Consider the following 20,857-nt stretch of genomic DNA (forward strand, 5'->3'; position numbering starts at 1 on the left):
AGTGGGAGAAATGTGCCTGTGTTCCACCTGCAACTAAAGCAGAGTTCTTCGGGTAAAACTGCGTGTTTTGGGAGAGTAAATGCGTACAGTCCTTACTACTGCCTACCTTGGTTGTGGCAGTTCGCTGCAGGCAGGACACCTTGCATATAGAAGATTCATTTGAGGAAAGGCCCTTTGTTTACAGTGTGGGTGAAATGCAGCTTGTGTTCCACCTGCCACTAAAGCAGAGTTCTTTGCGTAAAAGTGCCGTGTTTTCACAGAGGAAATCCTTAGAGACCACAGTAGAGCCTGCCATGGTTGAGGCAGTTCGCTCCAAGCGGGAAACCATTCTTATAGAACAAGTTCATTAGGGGAAGTGCCCATTGTGTACACTGTGGTAGAATACATGCTTGTGTTCCTCCTGCAACTAAAGCAGAGTTCTTCCATTAAAACTGCGTGTTTAGGGAGAGGAAATGCTTACAGACCTCGCTACAGCCTTCCTTGTTTGAGGCAGTTCGCTCCACGTGGGAAACCCTGCATATAATAGTTCATTCGTGGAGGAGCTCAGAGAGTACACAGTGGGAGAAATGATGCTTGTGTTCCACCTGCTACTACAGCAGAGTTCTTTGGGTAAAACTGCCATGGTTTAGAAGAGGAAATGTTTACAGTCCTCGCTACAGCCTGCCGTGGTTGAGGGCAGTTCGCACCACGTGGGAAAACCTGCATATAGAAGTTCATTCATGGAAGAGACCAAACAGTACACAGTGGGAGAAATGCTGCTTGTGGTCCAACTGCAACTAAAGCAGAGTTCTTTGGGTAAAACTGCGTGTTTTGGGCGAAGAAATGCTTACTGTACTTACTAGAGCCTGCCTTGGTTGAGGCAGTTTTCTACACGAGGCACACCCTGCATATAGAAGATTCATTTGGGGAAGGGCCCTTTTTGTACAGTGTGGGTGAAATGCAGCTTGTGTTCCACCTGCAACTAAAGGAGAGTTCTTCGGGTAAAAGTGCCGTGTTTTCAGAGAGGAAATCCTTAGAGACCACAGTAGAGCCTGCCATGGTTGAGGCAGTTCGCTCCACGCGGGAAACCATTCTTATAGAACAATTTCATTAGAGGAAGTGCCCATTGTGTTCACTGTGGGAGAAAAGATGCTTGTGTTCCACCAGAAACTAAAGCAGAGTTTTTCCGTTAAAACTGCGTGTTTAGGGAGAGGAAATGCTTACAGTCCTCGCTACAGCCTTCCTTGTTTGAGGCAGTTCGCTCCACGTGGGAAACCCTGCATATAGGAGTTCATTCGTGGAGGAGCTCAGAGAGTACACAGTGGGAGAAATGTTGGTTGTGTTCCACCTGCTACTACAGCAGAGTTCTTTGGGTAAAACTGCCATGGTTTGGAACAGGAAATGCTTACAGTCCTCGCTACAGCCTCCGTGGTTGAGGGCAGTTCGCACCACGTGGGAAATCCTGCATATAGAAGATCATTCGTGGAAGAGACCCATGAGTTCACAGTGGGTGAAATGCAGCTTTTGTTCCACCTCCCACTAAAGCAGAGTTCTTCTCGTAAAAGTGCCGTGTTTTCAGAGAGGAAATCCTTAGAGACCACAGTAGAGCCTGCCATGGTTGAGGCAATTCGCTGCATGCGGGAAACCATTCTTATAGAACAACTTCATTAGGGGAAGTGTCCATTGTGTACACTGTGGGAGAAATGCTGCTGGTGTTCCACCTGCAACTAAAGCAGAGTTCTTCCATTAAAACTGCGTGTTTAGGGAGAGGAAATGCTTACAGTCCTCGCTACAGCCTGCCTTGTTTGAGGCAGTTCGCTCCACGTGGGAAACCCTGCATATAGGAGTTCATTGGTGGAGGAGCTCAGAGAGTACACAGTGGGAGAAATGCTGCTTGTGTTCCACCTGCTACTACAGCAGAGTTCTTTGGGTAAAACTGCCGTGATTTGGAAGAGAAAATGCTTACAGTCCTCGCTACAGCCTGCCGTGGTTGAGGGCAGTTTGCAGCACGTGGGAAAACTTGCATATAGAAGTTCATTCGTGGAAGAGACTAAAGAGTACACAGTGGGAGAAATGCTCCTTGTGTTCCACCTGCAACTAAAGCAGAGTTCTTCGGGTAAAACTGCTTGTTTTGGGAGAGTAAATTCTTACAGTCCTTACTAGTGCGTGCCTTGGTTGTGGCAGTTCGCTGCAGGCAGGACACCTTGCATATAGAAGATTCATTTGGGGAAGTGCCCTTGGTTTACAGTGTGGGTGAAATGCATCTTATGTTCCACCTGCCACTAAAGCAGAGTTCTTCGCGTAACAGTGCCGTGTTTTCACAGAGGAAATCCTTAGAGACCGCAGTAGAGCCTGCCATGGTTGACGCAGTTCGTTCCAAGCGGGAAAACATTCTTATAGAACAAGTTCATTAGGGGACGTGCCCATTGTGTACACTGTGGTAGAATACATGCTTGTGTTCCACCTGCAACTAAAGCAGAGTTCTTCCGTTAAAACTGTGTGTTTAGGGAGAGGAAATGCATACAGTCCTCGCTACAGCCTGCCTTGTTTGAGGCGGTTCGCTCCACGTGGGAAACCCTGCATATAGGAGTTCATTCGTGGAGGAGCTCAGAGAGTACAAAATGGGAGAAATGCTGCTTGTGTTCCACCTGCTACTACAGCAGAGTTCTTTGGGTAAAACTGCCGTGTTTTGGAAGAGGAAATGCTTACATTCCTCTCTACAGCCTGCTGTGCTTGAAGCAGTTCACAATACGTGGGAAACCCTGCATATAGAAGTTCATTCATGGAAGAGACCAAAGAGTACACAGTGGGAGAAATGCTACTTGTGTTCTACCTGCAACTAAAGCAGAGTTCTTCGGGTAAAACTGCGTGCTTTGGGAGAGTAAATGCTTACAGTGCTTACTAGTGCCTGCCTTGGTTGTGGCAGTTCGCTCCACGTGGGAAACCCTGCATATAGGAGTTCATTCGTGGAGGAGCTCAGAGAGTACACAGTGGGAGAAATGTTGGTTGTGTTCCACCTGCTACTACAGCAGAGTTCTTTGGGCAAAACTGCCATGGTTTGGAAGAGGAAATGCTTACAGTCCTCGCTACAGCCTCCGTGGTTGAGGGCAGTTCGCACCACGTGGGAAATCCTGCATATAGAAGATCATTCGTGGAAGAGACCCATGAGTTCACAGTGGGTGAAATGCAGCTTGTGTTCCACCTCCCACTAAAGCAGAGTTCTTCTCGTAAAAGTGCCGTGTTTTCAGATTGGAAATCCTTAGAGACCACAGTAGAGCCTGCTATGGTTGAGGCAATTCGCTCCATGCGGGAAACCATTCTTATAGAACAACTTCATTAGGGGAAGTGTCCATTGTGTACACTGTGGGAGAAATGCTGCTTGTGTTCCACCTGCAACTAAAGCAGAGTTCTTCCATTAAAACTGCGTGTTTAGGGAGAGGAAATGCTTACAGTCCTCGCTACAGCCTGCCTTGTTTGAGGCAGTTCGCTGCACGTGGGAAACCCTGCATATAGGAGTTCATTCGTGGAGGAGCTCAGAGAGTACACAGTGGGAGAAATGCTGCTTCTGTTCCACCTGCTACTACAGCAGAGTTCTTTGGGTAAAACTACCGTGATTTGGAAGAGAAAATGCTTACAGTCCTCGCTACAGCCTGCCGTGGTTGAGGGCAGTTCGCAGCACGTGGGAAAACTTGCATATAGAAGTTCATTCGTGGAAGAGACCAAAGAGTACACAGTTGGAGAAATGCTGCTTGTGTTCCACCTGCAACTAAAGCAGAGTTCTTCGGGTAAAACTGCTTGTTTTGGGAGAGTAAATGCTTACAGTCCTTACTAGTGCGTGCCTTGGTTGTGGCATTTCGCTGCAGGCAGGACAACTTGCATATAGAAGATTCATTTGGGGAAGTGCCCTTGGTTTACAGTGTGGGTGAAATGCATCTTGTGTTCCACCTGCCACTAAAGCAGAGTTCTTCGCGTAACAGTGCCGTGTTTTCACAGAGGAAATCCTTAGAGACCGCAGTAGAGCCTGCCATGGTTGACGCAGTTCGTTCCAAGCGGGAAACCATTCTTATAGAACAAGTTCATTAGGGGATGTGCCCATTGTGTACACTGTGGTAGAATACATGCTTGTGTTCCACCTGCAACTAAAGCAGAGTTCTTCCATTAAAACTGTGTGTTTAGGGAGAGGAAATGCTTACAGTCCTCGCTACAGCCTGCCTTGTTTGAGGCGGTTCGCTCCACGTGGGAAACCCTGCATATAGGAGTTCATTCGTGGAGGAGCTCAGAGAGTACACAGTGGGAGAAATGCTGCTTGTGTTCCACCTGCTACTACAGCAGAGTTCTTTGGGTAAAACTGCCGTGGTTTGGAAGAGGAAATGCTTACAGTGCTCGCTACAGCCTGCCATGGTTGAGGGCAATTTGCAACACGTGGGAAACCCTGCATATAGAAGTTCATTCCTGGAAGAGACCAAAGAGTACACAGTGGGAGAAATGCTGCTTGTGTTCCACCTGCAACTAAAGCAGAGTTCTTCGGGTAAAACTGCGTGTTTTGAGTGAAGAAATGCTTACTGTACTTACTAGAGCCTGCCTTGGTTGAGGCAGTTTGCTGCACGAGGGACACCCTGCATATAGAAGATTCATTTGGGGAAGGGCCCTTTGTGTACAGTGTGGGTGAAATGCAGCTTGTGTTCCACCTGCAACTAAAACAGAATTCTTCCCGTAAAAGTGCCGTGTTTTCAGAGAGGAAATCCTTAGAGACCACAGTAGAGCCTGCCATGGTTGAGGCACTTCGCTCCACGCGGGAAAACATACTTATAGAAGAAGTTCATTAGGGGAAGTGCCCATTGTGTACACTGTGGGTGAAAAGCTGCTTGTGTTCCACCTGCAACTAAAGCAGAGTTCTTCCATTAAAACTGCGTGTTTAGGGAGAGGAAATGCTTACAGTCCTCGCTACATCCTGCCTTGTTTGAGGCAGTTCGCTCCACGTGGGAAACCCTGCATAAAGGAGTTCATTCGTGGAGGAGCTCAGAGAGTACACAATGGGAGAAATGCTGCTTGTGTTCCACCTGCTACTACAGCAGAGTTCTTTGGGTAAAACTGCCGTGTTTTGGAAGAGGAAATGCTTACAGTCCTCGCTACAGCCTGCCGTGGTTGAGGGCAGTTCGCACCACGAAGGAAAACCTGCATATAGAAGTTCATTCGTGGAAGAGACCAAAGAGTACACAGTGGGAGAAATGCTGCTTATGTTCCACCTGCAACTAAAGCAGAGTTCTTCGGATAAAACTGCGAGTTTGGGGCGAAGAAATGCTTACAGTACTTACTAGAGCCTGCCTTGGTTGAGGCAGTTCGGTGCACGAGGGACACCCTGCATATAGAAGATTCATTTGGGGAAGGGCCCTTTGTGTACAGTGTGGGTGAAATGCAGCTTGTGTTCCACCTGCCACTAAAGCAGAGTTCTTCGCGTAAAAGTGCCGTGTTGTCACAGAGGAAATCCTTAGAGACCAGAGTAGAGCCTGCAATGGTTGAGGCATTTCGCTCCACGCGGGAAACCATTCTTATAGAACAAGTTTATTAGGGGACGTGCCCATTGTGTACACCGTGGGAGAATAGATGCTTGTGTTCCACCTGCAACTAAAGCAGAGTTCTTCGGGTAAAACTGCGTGTTTTGGGAGAGGAATTGCTTACAGTCCTTATTAGTGCCTGCCTTGGTTGTGGCAGTTCGCTGCAGGCGGGACACCATGCATATAGAAGATTCATTTGAGGAAGGGCCCTTGGTGTACAGTGTGGGTGAAATGGAGCTTGTGTTCCACTGCAACTAAAGCAGAGTTCTTCAGGTAAAAGTGCCGTGTTTTCAGAGAGGAATCCTTAGAGACCACAGTAGAGCCTGCCATGGTTGACGCAATTCGCTCCAAGCGGGAAACCATTCTTATAGAACAAGTTCATTAGGGGAAGTGCCCATTGTGTACACTGTGGGAGAAAAGGTGCTTGTGTTCCACCTGCAACCAGAGCAGAGTTCTTCCATTAAAACTGCGTGTTTAGGGAGAGGAAATGCTTACAGTCCTCGCTACAGCCTGCCTTGTTTGAGGCAGTTCGCTCCACGTGGGAAACCCTGCAAAGAGGAGTTCATTCGTGGAAGAGCCCAGAGAGTACACAGTTGGAGAAATGCTGCTTGTGTTCCACCTGCAACAAAAGCAAAGTTCTTTGGGTAATCTGCCCTGTTTTGAAGAGGAAATGCTTACAGTACTCACAACAGCCTGCCGTGGTTGAGGCAGTTCGCTCCACATGGGAAACCCTGCATATAGAAGTTCATTCGTGGAAGAGCCCACAGAGTACACAGTGGGAGAAATGCTGCTTGTTTTCCACCTACAACTAAAGCAGAGTTCTTTGGGTAAAACTGCCGTGTTTTGGAAGAGGAAATGCTTACAGTACCCGCTACAGCCTGCCGTGGTTGAGGCAGTTCACTCCACGTGGGAAACCCTGCATATAGATGTTCATTCGTGGAAGAGACCAAAGAGTACACAGTGGGAGAAATGTGCCTGTGTTCCACCTGCAACTAAAGCAGAGTTCTTCGGGTAAAACTGCGTGTTTTGGGAGAGTAAATGCGTACAGTCCTTACTACTGCCTGCCTTGGTTGTGGCAGTTCGCTGCAGGCAGGACACCTTGCATATAGAAGATTCATTTGAGGAAAGGCCCTTTGTTTACAGTGTGGGTGAAATGCAGCTTGTGTTCCACCTGCCACTAAAGCAGAGTTCTTTGCGTAAAAGTGCCGTGTTTTCACAGAGGAAATCCTTAGAGACCACAGTAGAGCCTGCCATGGTTGAGGCAGTTCGCTCCAAGCGGGAAACCATTCTTATAGAACAAGTTCATTAGGGGAAGTGCCCATTGTGTACACTGTGGTAGAATACATGCTTGTGTTCCTCCTGCAACTAAAGCAGAGTTCTTCCATTAAAACTGCGTGTTTAGGGAGAGGAAATGCTTACAGACCTCGCTACAGCCTTCCTTGTTTGAGGCAGTTCGCTCCACGTGGGAAACCCTGCATATAATAGTTCATTCGTGGAGGAGCTCAGAGAGTACACAGTGGGAGAAATGATGCTTGTGTTCCACCTGCTACTACAGCAGAGTTCTTTGGGTAAAACTGCCGTGGTTTAGAAGAGGAAATGTTTACAGTCCTCGCTACAGCCTGCCGTGGTTGAGGGCAGTTCGCACCACGTGGGAAAACCTGCATATACAAGTTCATTCATGGAAGAGACCAAACAGTACACAGTGGGAGAAATGCTGCTTGTGGTCCAACTGCAACTAAAGCAGAGTTCTTCGGGTAAAACTGCGTGCTTTGGGAGAGTAAATGCTTACAGTGCTTACTAGTGCCTGCCTTGGTTGTGGCAGTTCGCTGCAGGCAGGACACCGTGCATATAGAAGATTCATTTGGGGAAAGGCCATTTGTTTACAGTGTGGGTGAAATGCAGCTTGTGTTCCACCTGCCACTAAAGCAGAGTTCTTCGCGTAAAAGTGCCGTGTTTTCACAGATGAAATCCTTAGAGACCACAGTAGAGCCTGCCATGGTTGAGGCAGTTCGCTCCATGTGGGAAACCATTCTAATAGAACAAGTTCATTATGGGACGTGCCCATTGTGTACACTGGGGGAGAAGAGATGCTTGTGTTCCAACTGCAACTAAAGCAGAGTTTTTCCGTTAAAACTGCGTGTTTAGGGAGAGGAAATGCTTACAGTCCTCGCTACAGCCTTCCTTGTTTGAGGCAGTTCGCTCCACGTGGGAAACCCTGCATATAGGAGTTCATTCGTGGAGGAGCTCAGAGAGTACACAGTGGGAGAAATGTTGGTTGTTTTCCACCTGCTACTACAGCAGAGTTCTTTGGGTAAAACTGCCATGGTTTGGAACAGGAAATGCTTACAGTCCTCGCTACATCCTCCGTGGTTGAGGGCAGTTCGCACCACGTGGGAAATCCTGCATATAGAAGATCATTCGTGGAAGAGACCCATGAGTTCACAGTGGGTGAAATGCAGCTTGTGTTCCACCTCCCACTAAAGCAGACTTCTTCTCGTAAAATTGCCGTGTTTTCAGAGAGGAAATCCTTAGAGACCACAGTAGAGCCTGCCATGGTTGAGGCAATTCGCTCCATGCGGGAAACCATTCTTATAGAACAACTTCATTAGGGGAAGTGTCCGTTGTGTACACTGTGGGAGAAATGCTGCTTGTGTTCCACCTGCAACTAAAGCAGAGTTCTTCCATTAAAACTGCGTGTTTAGGGAGAGGAAATGCTTACAGTCCTCGCTACAGCCTGCCTTGTTTGAGGCAGTTCGCTCCACGTGGGAAACCCTGCATAGAGGAGTTCATTCGTGGAAGAGCCCAGAGAGCACACAGTGGGAGAAATGCTGCTTGTGTTCCACCTGCAACAAAAGCAAAGTTCTTTGGGTAATCTGCCGTGTTTGGAAGAGGAAATGCTTACAGTCCTCACTACAGCCTGCCGTGGTTGAGGCAGTTCGCTCCACAAGGGAAACCCTGCATATAGAAGTTCATTCGTGGAAGAGCCCACAGAGTACACAGTGGGAGAAATGCTGCTTGTGTTCCACATGCAACTAAAGCAGAGTTCTTCGGGTAAAACTGCGTTTTTTGGGAGAGAAAATGCTTACAGTCCTTACTAGTGCCTGCCTTGGTTGTGGCAGTTCTCTGCAGCGGGGACACCCTGCATATAGAAGATTCATTTGGGGAAGAGCCCTTTTTGTACAGTTTGGGTGAAATGCAGCTTGTGTTCCACCTGCAACTAAAACAGAGTTCTTCGGGTAAAAGTGCCGTGTTTTCACAGAGGAAATCCTTAGAGACCACAGTAGAGCCTGCCATGGTTGAGGCAGTTCGCTCCACGCGGGAAACCATTCTTATAGAACAAGTTCATTAGGGGAAGTGCCCATTGAGTTCACTGTGGGAGAAAAGATGCTTCTGTTCCACCTGAAACGAAAGCAGAGTTCTTCCGTTAAAACTGCGTGTTTAGGGAGAGGAAATGCTTACAGTCCTTGCTACAGCCTGCCTTGTTTGAGGCAGTTCGCTCCTCGTGGGAAACCCTGCATAAAGGAGTTCATTCGTGGAGGAGCTCAGAGAGTACACAATGGGAGAAATGCTGCTTGTGTTCCACCTGCTACTACGGCAGAGTTCTTTGGGTAAAACTGCCGTGGTTTGGAAGAGGAAATGCTTACAGTCCTCGCTACAGCCTGCCGTGGTTGAGGGCAGTTCGCACCATGAACGAAAACCTGCATATAGAAGTTCATTCGTGGAAGAGCCCACAGAGTACACAGTGGGAGAAATGCTGCTTGTGGTCCACCTACAACTAAAGCAGAGTTCTTTGGGTAAAACTGCGTGTTTGGGGCGAAGAAATGCTTACAGTCCTTACTAGAGCCTGTCTTGGTTGAGGTAGTTCGGTTCACGAGGGACACCCTGCATATAGAAGATTCATTTGGGGAAGGGCCCTTTTTGTACAGTGTGGGTGAAATGCAGCTTGTGTTCCACCTGCAACTAAAACAGAGTTCTTTGGGTAAAAGTGACGTGTTTTCAGAGAGGAAATCTTTAGAGACCACAGTAGAGCCTGCCATGGTTGAGGCAGTTCACTCCACGCGGGAAACCATTCTTATAGAACAAGTTCATTAGGGAAGTGCCCATTGTGTACACTGTGGGAGAAAAGATGCTTGTGTTCCCCCTGCAACTAAAGCAGAGATCTTCCGTTAAAACTGCGTGTTTAGGGAGAGGAAATGCTTACAGTCCTCGCTACAGCCTGACTTGTTTGAGGCAGTATGCTCCACGTGGGAAACCCTGAATATAAGAGTTCATTCGTGGAGGAGCTCAGAGTGTACACAGTGGGAGAAATGCTGCTTGTGTTCCACCTGCAACAAAATCAAAGTTCTTTGGGTAATCTGCCGTGTTTTGAAGAGTAAATGCTTACAGTCCTCGCTACAGCCTGCCGTGGTTGAGGGCAGTTCGCACCACGTGGGAAAACCTGCATATAGAAGTTCATTCATGGAAGAGACCTAACGGTACACAGTGGGAGAAATTCTGCTTGTGGTCCAACTGCAACTAAAGCAGAGTTCTTTGGGTAAAACTGCGTGTTTTGGGCGAAGAAATGCTTACAGTACTTACTAGAGCCTGCCTTGGTTGAGGCAGTTTTCTACACGAGGCACACCCTGCATATAGAAGATTCATTTGGGGAAGGGCCCTTTTTGTACAGTGTGGGTGAAATGCAGCTTGTGTTCCACCTGCAACTAAAGGAGAATTCTTCGGGTAAAAGTGCCGTGTTTTCAGAGAGGAAATCCTTAGAGACCACAGTAGAGCCTGCCATGGTTGAGGCAGTTCGCTCCACGCTGGAAAGCATTCTTATAGAACAATTTCATTAGAGGAAGTGCCCATTGTGTTTACTGTGGGAGAAAAGATGCTTGTGTTCCACCAGAAACTAAAGCACAGTTTTTCGGTTAAAACTGCGTGTTTAGGGAGAGGAAATGCTTACGGTCCTCGCTACATCCTGCCTTCTTTGAGGCAGTTCGCTCCACGTGGGAAACCCTGCATATAGGAGTTCATTCGTGGAGGAGCTCAGAGAGTACACAATGGGAGAAATGCTGCTTGTGTTCCACCTGCTACTACAGCAGAGTTCTTTGGGTAAAACTGCCGTGTTTTGGAAGAGGAAATGCTTACATTCCTCTCTACAGCCTGCTGTGGTTGAAGCAGTTCGCAATACGTGGGAAACCCTGCATATAGAAGTTCATTCATGGAAGAGACCAAAGAGTACACAGTGGGAGAAATGCTACTTGTGTTCTACCTGCAACTAAAGCAGAGTTCTTCGGGTAAAACTGCGTGCTTTGGGAGAGTAAATGCTTACAGTGCTTACTAGTGCCTGCCTTGGTTGTGGCAGTTCGCTGCAGGCAGGACACCGTGCATATAGAAGATTCATTTGGGGAAAGGCCATTTGTTTACAGTGTGGGTGAAATGCAGCTTGTGTTCCACCTGCCACTAAAGCAGAGTTCTTCGCGTAAAAGTGCAGTGTTTTCACAGATGAAATCCTTAGAGACCACAGTAGAGCCTGCCATGGTTGAGGCAGTTCGCTCCATGTGGGAAACCATTCTAATACAACAAGTTCATTATGGGACGTGCCCATTGTGTACACTGTGGGAGAAGAGATGCTTGTGTTCCAACTGCAACTAAAGCAGAGTTTTTCCGTTAAAACTGCGTGTTTAGGGAGAGGAAATGCTTACAGTCCTCGCTACAGCCTTCCTTGTTTGAGGCAGTTCGCTCCACGTGGGAAACCCTGCATATAGGAGTTCATTCGTGGAGGAGCTCAGAGAGTACACAGTGGGAGAAATGTTGGTTGTGTTCCACCTGCTACTACAGCAGAGTTCTTTGGGTAAAACTGCCATGGTTTGGAACAGGAAATGCTTACAGTCCTCGCTACAGCCTCCGTGGTTGAGGGCAGTTCGCACCACGTGGGAAATCCTGCATATAGAAGATCATTCGTGGAAGAGACCCATGAGTTCACAGTGGGTGAAATGCAGCTTGTGTTCCACCTCCCACTAAAGCAGAGTTCTTCTCGTAAAAGTGCCGTGTTTTCAGAGAGGAAATCCTTAGAGACCACAGTAGAGCCTGCCATGGTTGAGGCAGTTCGCTCCACGCGGGAAAACATTCTTATAGAACAAGTTCATTAGGGGACGTGCCCATTGTGTACACTGTGGTAGAATACATGCTTGTGTTCCACCTGCAACTAAAGCAGAGTTCTTCCATTAAAACTGTGTGTTTAGGGAGAGGAAATGCTTACAGTCCTCGCTACAGCCTGCCTTGTTTGAGGCGGTTCGCTCCACGTGGGAAACCCTGCATATAGGAGTTCATTCGTGGAGGAGCTCAGAGAGTACACAGTGGGAGAAATGCTGCTTGTGTTCCACCTGCTACTACAGCAGAGTTCTTTGGGTAAAACTGCCGTGGTTTGGAAGAGGAAATGCTTACAGTCCTCGCTACAGCCTGCCATGGTTGAGGGCAATTTGCAACACGTGGGAAACCCTGCATATAGAAGTTCATTCCTGGAAGAGACCAAAGAGTACACAGTGGGAGAAATGCTGCTTGTGTTCCACCTGCAACTAAAGCAGAGTTCTTCGGGTAAAACTGCGTGTTTTGAGCGAAGAAATGCTTACTGTACTTACTAGAGCCTGCCTTGGTTGAGGCAGTTTGCTGCACGAGGGACACCCTGCATATAGAAGATTCATTTGGGGAAGGGCCCTTTGTGTACAGTGTGGGTGAAATGCAGCTTGTGTTCCACCTGCAACTAAAACAGAATTCTTCCCGTAAAAGTGCCGTGTTTTCAGAGAGGAAATCCTTAGAGACCACAGTAGAGCCTGCCATGGTTGAGGCACTTCGCTCCACGCGGGAAAACATACTTATAGAAGAAGTTCATTAGGGGAAGTGCCCATTGTGTACACTGTGGGTGAAAAGCTGCTTGTGTTCCACCTGCAACTAAAGCAGAGTTCTTCCATTAAAACTGCGTGTTTAGGGAGAGGAAATGCTTACAGTCCTCGCTACATCCTGCCTTGTTTGAGGCAGTTCGCTCCACGTGGGAAACCCTGCATAGAGGAGTTCATTCGTGGAAGAGCCCAGAGAGTACACAGTGGGAGAAATGCTGCTTGTGTTCCACCTGCAACAAAAGCAAAATTCTTTGGGTAATCTGCCGTGTTTGGAAGAGGAAATGCTTACAGTCCTCACTACAGTCTGCCGTGGTTGAGGCAGTTCGCTCCACAAGGGAAACCCTGCATATAGAAGTTCATTCGTGGAAGAGCCCACAGAGTACACAGTGGGAGAAATGCTGCTTGTGTTCCACCTGCAACTAAAGCAGAGTTCTTTGGGTAAAACTGCGTGTTTTGGGAGAGGAAATGCTTACAGTCCTTACTAGTGCCTGCCTTGGTTGTGGCAGTTCGCTGCAGGGGGGACACCCTGCATATAGAAGATTCATTTGGGGAAGAGCCCTTTTTGTGCAGTGTGGGTGAAATGCAGCTTGTGTTCCACCTGCAAATAAAGCAGAGTTCTTCGGGTAAAAGTGCCGGGTTTTCAGAGAGGAAATCCTTAGAGACCACAGTAGAGCCTGCCATGGTTGAGGCAGTTCGCTCCACGCGGGAAAACATTCTTATAGAACAAGTTCATTAGGGGAAGTGCCCATTGAGTTCACTGTGGGAGAAAAGATGCTTGTGTTCCACCTGAAACTAAAGCAGAGTTTTTCCGTTAAAACTGCGTGTTTCGGGAGAGGAAATGCTTACAGTCCTCGCTACAGCCTGCCTTGTTTGAGGCAGTTCCCTCCAAGTGGGAAACCCTGCATAAAGGAGTTCATTCGTGGAGGAGCTCAGAGAGTACACAATGGGAGAAATGCTGCTTGTGCTCCACCTGCTACTACAGCAGAGTTCTTTGGGTAAAACTGCCGTGTTTTGGAAGAGGAAATGCTTACAGTCCTCGCTACAGCCTGCCGTGGTTGAGGGCAGTTCGCACCACGAAGGAAAACCTGCATATAGAAGTTCATTCGTGGAAGAGACCAAAGAGTACACAGTGGGAGAAATGCTGCTTATGTTCCACCTGCAACTAAAGCAGAGTTCTTCGGGTAAAACTGCGAGTTTGGGGCGAAGAAATGCTTACAGTACTTACTAGAGCCTGCCTTGGTTGAGGCAGTTCGGTGCACGAGGGACACCCTGCATATAGAAGTTTCATTTGGGGAAGGGCCCTTTGTGTACAGTGTGGGTGAAATGCAGCTTGTGTTCCACCTGCCACTAAAGCAGAGTTCTTCGCGTAAAAGTGCAGTGTTGTCACAGAGGAAATCCTTAGAGACCAGAGTAGAGCCTGCAATGGTTGAGGCATTTCGCTCCACGCGGGAAACCATTTTTATAGAACAAGTTTTTTAGGGGACGTGCCCATTGTGTACACCGTGGGAGAATAGATGCTTGTGTTCCACCTGCAACTAAAGCAGAGTTCTTCGGGTAAAACTGCGTGTTTTGGGAGAGGAATTGCTTACAGTCCTTATTAGTGCCTGCCTTGGTTGTGGCAGTTCGCTGCAGGCGGGACACCATGCATATAGAAGATTCATTTGAGGAAGGGCCCTTGGTGTACAGTGTGGGTGAAATGGAGCTTGTGTTCCACTGCAACTAAAGCAGAGTTCTTCAGGTAAAAGTGCCGTGTTTTCAGAGAGGAATCCTTAGAGACCACAGTAGAGCCTGCCATGGTTGACGCAATTCGCTCCATGCGGGAAACCATTCTTATAGAACAAGTTCATTAGGGGAAGTGCCCATTGTGTACACTGTGGGAGAAAAGGTGCTTGTGTTCCACCTGCAACCAGAGCAGAGTTCTTCCATTAAAACTGCGTGTTTAGGGAGAGGAAATGCTTACAGTCCTCGCTACAGCCTGCCTTGTTTGAGGCAGTTCGCTCCACGTGGGAAACCCTGCAAAGAGGAGTTCATTCGTGGAAGAGCCCAGAGAGTACACAGTGGGAGAAATGCTGCTTGTGTTCCACCTGCAACAAAAGCAAAGTTCTTTGGGTAATCTGCCCTGTTTTGAAGAGGAAATGCTTACAGTACTCACAACAGCCTGCCGTGGTTGAGGCAGTTCGCTCCACATGGGAAACCCTGCATATAGAAGTTCATTCGTGGAAGAGCCCACAGAGTACACAGTGGGAGAAATCCTGCTTGTTTTCCACCTGCAACTAAAGCAGAGTTCTTTGGGTAAAACTGCCGTGTTTTGGAAGAGGAAATGCTTACAGTACCCGCTACAGCCTGCCGTGGTTGAGGCAGTTCACTCCACGTGGGAAACCCTGCATATAGATGTTCATTCGTGGAAGAGACCAAAGAGTACACAGTGGGAGAAATGTGCCTGTGTTCCACCTGCAACTAAAGCAGAGTTCTTCGGGTAAAACTGCGTGTTTTGGGAGAGTAAATGCGTACAGTCCTTACTACTGCCTGCCTTGGTTGTGGCAGTTCGCTGCAGGCAGGACACCTTGCATATAGAAGATTCATTTGAGGAAAGGCCCTTTGTTTACAGTGTGGGTGAAATGCAGCTTGTGTTCCACCTGCCACTAAAGCAGAGTTCTTTGCGTAAAAGTGCCGTGTTTTCACAGAGGAAATCCTTAGAGACCACAGCAGAGCCTGCCATGGTTGAGGCAGTTCGCTCCAAGCGGGAAACCATTCTTATAGAACAAGTTCATTAGGGGAAGTGCCCATTGTGTACACTGTGGTAGAATACATGCTTGTGTTCCTCCTGCAACTAAAGCAGAGTTCTTCCATTAAAACTGCGTGTTTAGGGAGAGGAAATGCTTACAGACCTCGCTACAGCCTTCCTTGTTTGAGGCAGTTCGCTCCACGTGGGAAACCCTGCATATAATAGTTCATTCGTGGAGGAGCTCAGAGAGTACACAGTGGGAGAAATGATGCTTGTGTTCCACCTGCTACTACAGCAGAGTTCTTTGGGTAAAACTGCCGTGGTTTAAAAGAGGAAATGTTTACAGTCCTCGCTACAGCCTGCCGTGGTTGAGGGCAGTTCGCACCACGTGGGAAAACCTGCATATACAAGTTCATTCATGGAAGAGACCAAACAGTACACAGTGGGAGAAATGCTGCTTGTGGTCCAACTGCAACTAAAGCAGAGTTCTTCGGGTAAAACTGCGTGCTTTGGGAGAGTAAATGCTTACAGTGCTTACTAGTGCCTGCCTTGGTTGTGGCAGTTCGCTGCAGGCAGGACACCGTGCATATAGAAGATTCATTTGGGGAAAGGCCATTTGTTTACAGTGTGGGTGAAATGCAGCTTGTGTTCCACCTGCCACTAAAGCAGAGTTCTTCGCGTAAAAGTGCCGTGTTTTCACAGATGAAATCCTTAGAGACCACAGTAGAGCCTGCCATGGTTGAGGCAGTTCGCTCCATGTGGGAAACCATTCTAATACAACAAGTTCATTATGGGACGTGCCCATTGTGTACACTGTGGGAGAAGAGATGCTTGTGTTCCAACTGCAACTAAAGCAGAGTTTTTCCGTTAAAACTGCGTGTTTAGGGAGAGGAAATGCTTACAGTCCTCGCTACAGCCTTCCTTTTTTGAGTCAGTTCGCTCCACGTGGGAAACCCTGCATATAGGAGTTCATTCGTGGAGGAGCTCAGAGAGTACACAGTGGGAGAAATGTTGGTTGTGTTCCACCTGCTACTACAGCAGAGTTCTTTGGGTAAAACTGCCATGGTTTGGAACAGGAAATGCTTACAGTCCTCGCTACAGCCTGCCATGGTTGAGGGCAATTTGCAACACGTGGGAAACCCTGCATATAGAAGTTCATTCCTGGAAGAGACCAAAGAGTACACAGTGGGAGAAATGCTGCTTGTGTTCCACCTGCAACTAAAGCAGAGTTCTTCGGGTAAAACTGCGTGTTTTGAGCGAAGAAATGCTTACTGTACTTACTAGAGCCTGCCTTGGTTGAGGCAGTTTGCTGCACGAGGGACACCCTGCATATAGAAGATTCATTTGGGGAAGGGCCCTTTGTGTACAGTGTGGGTGAAATGCAGCTTGTGTTCCACCTGCAACTAAAACAGAATTCTTCCCGTAAAAGTGCCGTGTTTTCAGAGAGGAAATCCTTAGAGACCACAGTAGAGCCTGCCATGGTTGAGGCACTTCGCTCCACGCGGGAAAACATACTTATAGAAGAAGTTCATTAGGGGAAGTGCCCATTGTGTACACTGTGGGTGAAAAGCTGCTTGTGTTCCACCTGCAACTAAAGCAGAGTTCTTCCATTAAAACTGCGTGTTTAGGGAGAGGAAATGCTTACAGTCCTCGCTACATCCTGCCTTGTTTGAGGCAGTTCGCTCCACGTGGGAAACCCTGCATAGAGGAGTTCATTCGTGGAAGAGCCCAGAGAGTACACAGTGGGAGAAATGCTGCTTGTGTTCCACCTGCAACAAAAGCAAAATTCTTTGGGTAATCTGCCGTGTTTGGAAGAGGAAATGCTTACAGTCCTCACTACAGTCTGCCGTGGTTGAGGCAGTTCGATCCACAAGGGAAACCCTGCATATAGAAGTTCATTCGTGGAAGAGCCCACAGAGTACACAGTGGGAGAAATGCTGCTTGTGTTCCACCTGCAACTAAAGCAGAGTTCTTTGGGTAAAACTGCGTGTTTTGGGAGAGGAAATGCTTACAGTCCTTACTAGTGCCTGCCTTGGTTGTGGCAGTTCGCTGCAGGGGGGACACCCTGCATATAGAAGATTCATTTGGGGAAGAGCCCTTTTTGTGCAGTGTGGGTGAAATGCAGCTTGTGTTCCACCTGCAAATAAAGCAGAGTTCTTCGGGTAAAAGTGCCGGGTTTTCAGAGAGGAAATCCTTAGAGACCACAGTAGAGCCTGCCATGGTTGAGGCAGTTCGCTCCACGCGGGAAAACATTCTTATAGAACAAGTTCATTAGGGGAAGTGCCCATTGAGTTCACTGTGGGAGAAAAGATGCTTGTGTTCCACCTGAAACTAAAGCAGAGTTTTTCCGTTAAAACTGCGTGTTTCGGGAGAGGAAATGCTTACAGTCCTCGCTACAGCCTGCCTTGTTTGAGGCAGTTCCCTCCAAGTGGGAAACCCTGCATAAAGGAGTTCATTCGTGGAGGAGCTCAGAGAGTACACAATGGGAGAAATGCTGCTTGTGCTCCACCTGCTACTACAGCAGAGTTCTTTGGGTAAAACTGCCGTGTTTTGGAAGAGGAAATGCTTACAGTCCTCGCTACAGCCTGCCGTGGTTGAGGGCAGTTCGCACCACGAAGGAAAACCTGCATATAGAAGTTCATTCGTGGAAGAGACCAAAGAGTACACAGTGGGAGAAATGCTGCTTATGTTCCACCTGCAACTAAAGCAGAGTTCTTCGGGTAAAACTGCGAGTTTGGGGCGAAGAAATGCTTACAGTACTTACTAGAGCCTGCCTTGGTTGAGGCAGTTCGGTGCACGAGGGACACCCTGCATATAGAAGTTTCATTTGGGGAAGGGCCCTTTGTGTACAGTGTGGGTGAAATGCAGCTTGTGTTCCACCTGCCACTAAAGCAGAGTTCTTCGCGTAAAAGTGCAGTGTTGTCACAGAGGAAATCCTTAGAGACCAGAGTAGAGCCTGCAATGGTTGAGGCATTTCGCTCCACGCGGGAAACCATTTTTATAGAACAAGTTTATTAGGGGACGTGCCCATTGTGTACACCGTGGGAGAATAGATGCTTGTGTTCCACCTGCAACTAAAGCAGAGTTCTTCGGGTAAAACTGCGTGTTTTGGGAGAGGAATTGCTTACAGTCCTTATTAGTGCCTGCCTTGGTTGTGGCAGTTCGCTGCAGGCGGGACACCATGCATATAGAAGATTCATTTGAGGAAGGGCCCTTGGTGTACAGTGTGGGTGAAATGGAGCTTGTGTTCCACTGCAACTAAAGCAGAGTTCTTCAGGTAAAAGTGCCGTGTTTTCAGAGAGGAATCCTTAGAGACCACAGTAGAGCCTGCCATGGTTGACGCAATTCGCTCCATGCGGGAAACCATTCTTATAGAACAAGTTCATTAGGGGAAGTGCCCATTGTGTACACTGTGGGAGAAAAGGTGCTTGTGTTCCACCTGCAACCAGAGCAGAGTTCTTCCATTAAAACTGCGTGTTTAGGGAGAGGAAATGCTTACAGTCCTCGCTACAGCCTGCCTTGTTTGAGGCAGTTCGCTCCACGTGGGAAACCCTGCAAAGAGGAGTTCATTCGTGGAAGAGCCCAGAGAGTACACAGTGGGAGAAATGCTGCTTGTGTTCCACCTGCAACAAAAGCAAAGTTCTTTGGGTAATCTGCCCTGTTTTGAAGAGGAAATGCTTACAGTACTCACAACAGCCTGCCGTGGTTGAGGCAGTTCGCTCCACATGGGAAACCCTGCATATAGAAGTTCATTCGTGGAAGAGCCCACAGAGTACACAGTGGGAGAAATCCTGCTTGTTTTCCACCTGCAACTAAAGCAGAGTTCTTTGGGTAAAACTGCCGTGTTTTGGAAGAGGAAATGCTTACAGTACCCGCTACAGCCTGCCGTGGTTGAGGCAGTTCACTCCACGTGGGAAACCCTGCATATAGATGTTCATTCGTGGAAGAGACCAAAGAGTACACAGTGGGAGAAATGTGCCTGTGTTCCACCTGCAACTAAAGCAGAGTTCTTCGGGTAAAACTGCGTGTTTTGGGAGAGTAAATGCGTACAGTCCTTACTACTGCCTGCCTTGGTTGTGGCAGTTCGCTGCAGGCAGGACACCTTGCATATAGAAGATTCATTTGAGGAAAGGCCCTTTGTTTACAGTGTGGGTGAAATGCAGCTTGTGTTCCACCTGCCACTAAAGCAGAGTTCTTTGCGTAAAAGTGCCGTGTTTTCACAGAGGAAATCCTTAGAGACCACAGCAGAGCCTGCCATGGTTGAGGCAGTTCGCTCCAAGCGGGAAACCATTCTTATAGAACAAGTTCATTAGGGGAAGTGCCCATTGTGTACACTGTGGTAGAATACATGCTTGTGTTCCTCCTGCAACTAAAGCAGAGTTCTTCCATTAAAACTGCGTGTTTAGGGAGAGGAAATGCTTACAGACCTCGCTACAGCCTTCCTTGTTTGAGGCAGTTCGCTCCACGTGGGAAACCCTGCATATAATAGTTCATTCGTGGAGGAGCTCAGAGAGTACACAGTGGGAGAAATGATGCTTGTGTTCCACCTGCTACTACAGCAGAGTTCTTTGGGTAAAACTGCCGTGGTTTAAAAGAGGAAATGTTTACAGTCCTCGCTACAGCCTGCCGTGGTTGAGGGCAGTTCGCACCACGTGGGAAAACCTGCATATACAAGTTCATTCATGGAAGAGACCAAACAGTACACAGTGGGAGAAATGCTGCTTGTGGTCCAACTGCAACTAAAGCAGAGTTCTTCGGGTAAAACTGCGTGCTTTGGGAGAGTAAATGCTTACAGTGCTTACTAGTGCCTGCCTTGGTTGTGGCAGTTCGCTGCAGGCAGGACACCGTGCATATAGAAGATTCATTTGGGGAAAGGCCATTTGTTTACAGTGTGGGTGAAATGCAGCTTGTGTTCCACCTGCCACTAAAGCAGAGTTCTTCGCGTAAAAGTGCCGTGTTTTCACAGATGAAATCCTTAGAGACCACAGTAGAGCCTGCCATGGTTGAGGCAGTTCGCTCCATGTGGGAAACCATTCTAATACAACAAGTTCATTATGGGACGTGCCCATTGTGTACACTGTGGGAGAAGAGATGCTTGTGTTCCAACTGCAACTAAAGCAGAGTTTTTCCGTTAAAACTGCGTGTTTAGGGAGAGGAAATGCTTACAGTCCTCGCTACAGCCTTCCTTTTTTGAGTCAGTTCGCTCCACGTGGGAAACCCTGCATATAGGAGTTCATTCGTGGAGGAGCTCAGAGAGTACACAGTGGGAGAAATGTTGGTTGTGTTCCACCTGCTACTACAGCAGAGTTCTTTGGGTAAAACTGCCATGGTTTGGAACAGGAAATGCTTACAGTCCTCGCTACATCCTCCGTGGTTGAGGGCAGTTCGCACCACGTGGGAAATCCTGCATATAGAAGATCATTCGTGGAAGAGACCCATGAGTTCACAGTGGGTGAAATGCAGCTTGTGTTCCAACTCCCACTAAAGCAGACTTCTTCTCGTAAAATTGCCGTGTTTTCAGAGAGGAAATCCTTAGAGACCACAGTAGAGCCTGCCATGGTTGAGGCAATTCGCTCCATGCGGGAAACCATTCTTATAGAACAACTTCATTAGGGGAAGTGTCCATTGTGTACACTGTGGGAGAAATGCTGCTTGTGTTCCACCTGCAACTAAAGCAGAGTTCTTCCATTAAAACTGCGTGTTTAGGGAGAGGAAATGCT

The sequence above is a fragment of the Mesoplodon densirostris genome, chromosome 19 (genome assembly GCF_025265405.1).
Source record: "Mesoplodon densirostris isolate mMesDen1 chromosome 19, mMesDen1 primary haplotype, whole genome shotgun sequence".
Taxonomy (NCBI): Eukaryota; Metazoa; Chordata; class Mammalia; order Artiodactyla; family Ziphiidae; genus Mesoplodon; species Mesoplodon densirostris.